The sequence below is a fragment of the Poecilia reticulata genome, linkage group LG3, assembly GCF_000633615.1.
Source record: "Poecilia reticulata strain Guanapo linkage group LG3, Guppy_female_1.0+MT, whole genome shotgun sequence".
Taxonomy (NCBI): domain Eukaryota; kingdom Metazoa; phylum Chordata; class Actinopteri; order Cyprinodontiformes; family Poeciliidae; genus Poecilia; species Poecilia reticulata.
Window position 1 is genome coordinate 14738563 of NC_024333.1, and position 5896 is coordinate 14744458.

The window sequence follows — 5896 nt, forward strand, 5'->3', positions numbered from 1 at the left end:
TTGTAGCCTGAAGTAAAAACATTTTGCTAGACAATGTCAATCCATTGAGAAGTTTTAATTTTTGTTATCAAACATTATGAAGCCAAAAAAAAAAAACAACTCAGAAACATACAGGGCCAACCTCGAGAATCAACTCAAATCCAGTTTCACACAAATACAAGGATGCTGGCATAAATGTTTAGCTTTTGAATGGCAACGTTCTAGGTTGCTATCAAGCTAATTTTGTCTTAGCTAATTGTCTTGTCTCTTCCACAAAGAGACTTGCAAACATACCTTTATCTTAGTTTTTTTCTATTCTTCCTCTTTTTCTCTCTACATGAAGAATAAGTTCTCTTTTGTGACATTGGTTTGCTTGCTTTTCTTCCAACTGTGCTTTTTTGAGGTTTTAATGTGCATTGAACAGCAGCTCAAATCACAGGGTAACGTTACCGACCATGGCCACCAGGGGGAACAAACCGAAGAGCAATAATTTTTTTCCTTTTTGCCCATATCAAAATTGGTTTCCACATGACTAAATATATATTTAATGTTTGGAAGGAATCTGTGAAAGGAGTCTGCTGTCCTGTCATTGAGGTTCAAATTCATAGGACTACTGATTGCTAAAAGAAGGAGCAGGTGTGTGAAAATTTCAACTCCTAACTTCCTCCATGTCTCTTTTCAGATACGTGGTGCATAGCTGAAGAAATCCCCAGGTTACAATTCAATAAAATCAAAATCATCTTTAAGTTTATAATAATGTATATATTCAATATACAATTTACGCTTCATGCATTAGTGTATTTTTGTCTAGTTTTTAGAGAAAATATCACATATATAACTAAACATGCAGAGAGTTGAACACTGTCAAGGAATCTAGTAATATAATGTAAAATAATAAAATAATGATATGAAACCTGAAATAATTGAAAAGGTGAAAAGTAAAAAATATAAATTAGAAGAAACAGAAATTAGTAAAAAAAAAAAAAAAAGATCTGAACAAAGCATAAGAAGTAGGAAAGAAAGTGCAAAAAATGCTAGAAAGTGGAAGGGGCATAAAGAAATCAGAAACACAAGCAGAAATGAAATTGAGCAGCAAAAATCACATTAAGCAAACAAACTGTTAATCACAGAAGAAAGACCCTTTGTTTCTATCTATCTATCTATCTATCTATCTATCTATCTATCTATCCATCTTTCCAACAAGCCGTCTGTCCATCCATCCAAGCATGCACACACGCACGCACGCACGCACGCACGCACGCACGCACGCACGCACGCACATCTATTCAAATGAAAGCTTAAATGTGAAAATATTGGTTTACCGCAATCAACAGCTATTGCTGGGACGGATGGCAACTTGAAGAAATCACCACATTTCTAAAATATTTGAAAAAGTACAATAGTAACACATAGCAAAAAAAATAGTATAGATTACCAAAAGCAGAAATCGGTATAAAACATGAAATAGTTGAAAAGTGAAAGATAGGAAAATAGCATAAGAAGAAATTAGTACAAAACCAGAAATTGGTGAAAAGAAAACATAACAAAAAGCACAAAATAGCACAGAAAGGTGATAATTTTGATATATGAATTGATAAAATTGATTAAAGTTTGCAGAAAACCTTAGTAGGAAGTTACTGTCTTTGTAGCAGACAATGAGTGATTTAGCAAAGCTACACCTTTGCTAATGAAATTTAGCAAAGGTATAGCAGAAGAAGCAGAAGTTTGTGTGCAACCTAAATTATTTGAAAAAGTCAAAAAGTGAAACAGAGCTTAAGAAGTAGCATAATTAGCGCAAGGAGCAGGATATTAGTACAAAACCAGAAATAGTTGAAACAGCTGAACAGTGAAACATATTAGAAAGTATACATTTGCAGAAGCAGAAATTAGTACAAAACCAGAAATATTTGAAGTGAAAAATAGCAAAACAAATAGCATAAAGGAGCAAAAGAAGCAGAAATGATTGATATATGAATAGCTAAACTTGATTAAAGTTTGCAGAAGATCTTTGAAAACAGCAACACCAGTAAAAGCAGAAGGCACATGCAGAAAGGTAGACAAGCAGAATGCTGAGACACAGATAGAAACAGAGCACAAGAGAAAAATGCATTGAAGGAATAGGAGAAAGTGACATGACTATACTCCAGAAGAATTTGACAGAAAACAGTAAGACTTGTAGCAATGATAGTAATAGTTCTTTAAAGTAAACTTATGTGGCTACAATTTAATGCACAAAATTATTTCTCTACAGTGAAATATGCATGAACAGCATCATTTTGTTTGTCAAAAAGCATAAAAAGTAAAAAAGGCAGTTACTAGAGTGTACACTCTAGCAACTGACTACAGTTACAGAATTCCACCATGTATTTCAATGGCGCAAAAAATGTGCACAAAAAGGCAATTATTTCAAAAAGTACAATAGTGAATTTTAGGAAAAGACATAGCACAAATCTCCAGAAGAAGCAGAACATTTTGATATATGATTTAGCACAATTAGTTGAAGTTAGTAGAAGTAGTTAACAACCGAAAAATCAGAGCAGGATCTCAATAAGTGAGAATGCGGTAATGCATTCTCACTGAAAAATACCTGTTTCTAGGGAAACAGCCGTGAGAATGCATATTTGCAGAATGACTGCTGCAGAAATACAAGAAGCTGAGAAAAGCTTAAGAAGTAGAAGAAAGCAGCAGAAGAAATTGAAATAGTTGATATATATATATGTGACCAGCAGGTGGAGATCTTTTTAAAAGTGACAAGATGCACCCGAACACAGACTTATCAGACTTATCAGTGCACAATATTTTATTTAAACAATTCTTTAAAACATTTCTTTTTAAAAACGAGGCTTCAGGCCTACTACTCGGTCCCTGGAACAAAAGGAAAAAAGGACAGACAAGTTTAATTATTCCAAACATGCAAAAGAAATTAGTAAAACAAAAAGAAACCATGCAATGCAAAAGAAAATAAATCGAACAAAAAGAAAACAAATTAGTACTGCAATAACAACAAAACGGTAAAAGAAAATGCCTCAAACAATGGAACAAATCGTTGTAGTCATTCAGTTCCATATGCCCTTCTGTGGGGCCAGATGAGTAACGCCCCGCCCACACAGCCGGCCAAATCCACAACAGGTTTCGTTGAGGGCGGCCCAAACAAACAATGGCAAGACAAGACAAGACAGCAGAGCATCCAAAGCGCTGCAGCTCCAAACACAATCAGGTGCCTGAAACAGAAAACCCATTAACGGTGGATCCAGATAAAAGAAATCAAAAGCTAAATAGCAGGTAGCTTACCCAGGGGTGGAAACACAGCCTAACCCGGGAGGAAGCGGGTCAGCAGGTGAGGACCAGACAGAAGCCGCTCGACACAGCAACCTCCAGCTGCAGCCGGCAACGCCATCAGAGCAACACTGCAGAAATGCACGACAGGGGTAGCACCCAAAAACCAACCATGATCTCAGCCACGGATAGCAAAACTGCCACTTACGAACGCAGATGAGTCGATCAAACCCACGAGCCGACATGTAGCTGCCGACCATAGCAACAGTGGGAGAAACAAAGACGCACACACCCTGCAGCGGCCCACCCAACTATAAAGGTATTCGCCCCGCCCACCAATCAACGGTGCCCGGTGCAGAGTGGGGGAGGGTGGAACACCATCCCACCACAGTTTGATGTGCTGTCAGTGGAAAAGTAGACAAGCTAAAAGATAGTAAAACCAGTAGAAGTAGAAGATATACAGAAAAGAAGACAAGCTAAAAATAGTAAAACCAATAGAAGTAGAAGATATACAGAAAAGCAGACAAGCTAACAGATAGTAAAACCAGTAAAAGTAGATGGCATGCAGAAAAGTAGACAAGCTCAAAGATAGTAAAGCCAAGCGCCGCTCCGACTATAGCCACCATGGGGTATCCAGCACCGCCGCTTGCCTGCCACCGCGTACGCTCTCGTGCAGTTGAAGCGCGCCTCCGCCAGGCCATAAGCACCGATGAGTTTGGCATCGCTCCCTGATGACACACCAAAAATCTTGGGCAGATTGGCCAATGTAGCGAGGAGATTTAGCTGATGGAATGACCTAGTCAATTTACAATTCTATGTTTAGAGGTGAACAAAGGTCATACGTATCCAGTTTGGTGCCAATCGGAAGACGCGTGTGTGATTTAGAGACAATCGTGTGCATATGGCAAGGGACTGCCATTTGGCCATGCCCCCACGGGTCAGCCAGCATTGACAAAGTTCATAATCAGGTCATTTGATGTCAGTTGGCAGAGGATTAATTCCATATGAATAAGACAGTAAAAGTAAGACATACAGTAGAAAAAAACAAGTGACTTCCTGTTGGAAGTGGGCGGGGCTAATGTGATGTGATCATCTGACCATGAGAATGTGATGAGGATTGGTCAGTAGTGAGACATATGAATTCTGATGCAGCTGTGAACTCGTATGTGGAAGTTATCTCACTTTGATGTTTTATGGCGAATAGTCAAAGATTGGGACTTAGCCACGCCCACATGCTTTGACGTACAAAATTTCCTTGGATAACTTTTGACCTTTAATGTCTCAACTCTCTGCTGACTGAGTTTGAAGTCTGTATCTCAAAAAATGTAGGAGGAGTTCGATCAGATGCCACATCTATGAAAAACAGGAAATGCCAGATTTTTATCCAAGACTTTTTTGCAGGTCCTGATAAGGTACACATGTGTACCAAGTTTCATAATTCTAGGTTAAAGCATGGCTTGGGGCTGATCATTAAAAAAATTCTAGGGGGTGCTGTAGAGAAATTAGGCCATGCTCACAAAATATTGTTATGGATTCCTGTCGAGGGCCCCACAAGGATCGATCCTCGTGAGTTTGGTGCAGCTTGGCTTGAAACTGGGGAATTCACGGCCAAACATAAGGCGACAGCGTTACAGGTCACTTCGCCACGCCGCCATGCCCACTTACTCCATCGAAAACAAACGGGGTTGAAATCCATAACACACCAACATGTTTTCTGTCTGTGGACACAGTTTCATGTTGATTAGGTCAAGGGGGTCAGATAGCGACCGTTCAGAGAAAAACATGACACTTCCTGTTTTCAGGGGACGTGGCCTCAGTGATGTCATCATTTGACCATTGGATATTGTAGGGCACCCGATGATGATCAACCCTGAAAGTTTGGTACCTCTGTTAGCTTTTGTGTAAGAGTTATAACAGTTTCGTGTTTTATGGCAAATAGGTGAACTTTAACCCCAGGAAACCCCCCTTTAGCAGTCGCGAAAACGCAAACCTTTGACAACTTTGAATCGGCCATGCCTTATGAATGATCTGACTGAGTTTGAAGCCGATCGATCGAAATCACTAGGATGAGTTCGATCAAATGCGACGTCTGTAAACGGCCAAAATGGGGTCAAAATCGCAGATTTCCTGTCATACTTGCACTATGAAAATAATTGTAAATTCCGAGTGTCTTGGGGAGCTCTACAAGTGTACCGAATTTCAAGTCTGTACGATAAAGTAAGTGAATAGGAAAGGGTCTTTTGAATGCTGCTAGGTGGCGCTGTTGAGCCGTTTCTTGTGCTATTTTTGTGACGACCTTAAAATACGTAAATTTTACACGGGCTCTATGCGTCCGCCAAGTTTGGTGAGTTTTTGAATATGATAAAACCTCCTAAAAGCCAATTTACTTTACGGAAGCGGAATAATAATTAAAGCTCTTTAGAGCTTTTATTGTTATTATTAATTAGAGCTGTTTCTTTTGCGATTTTTGCGTAGACCTTAAAATACGTAAATTTTACACAGTCACCAATTTTGGTGAATTTTGGAATATGTTAAAGCCCCCAAAAAGCCAATTCATTTGCGTCGAGAAAAATAATAATAAACATTTGAAAAACAATAGGCCTTCTCAGCGCTTAGCTGCTCAGGCCTAATAATAAACTGC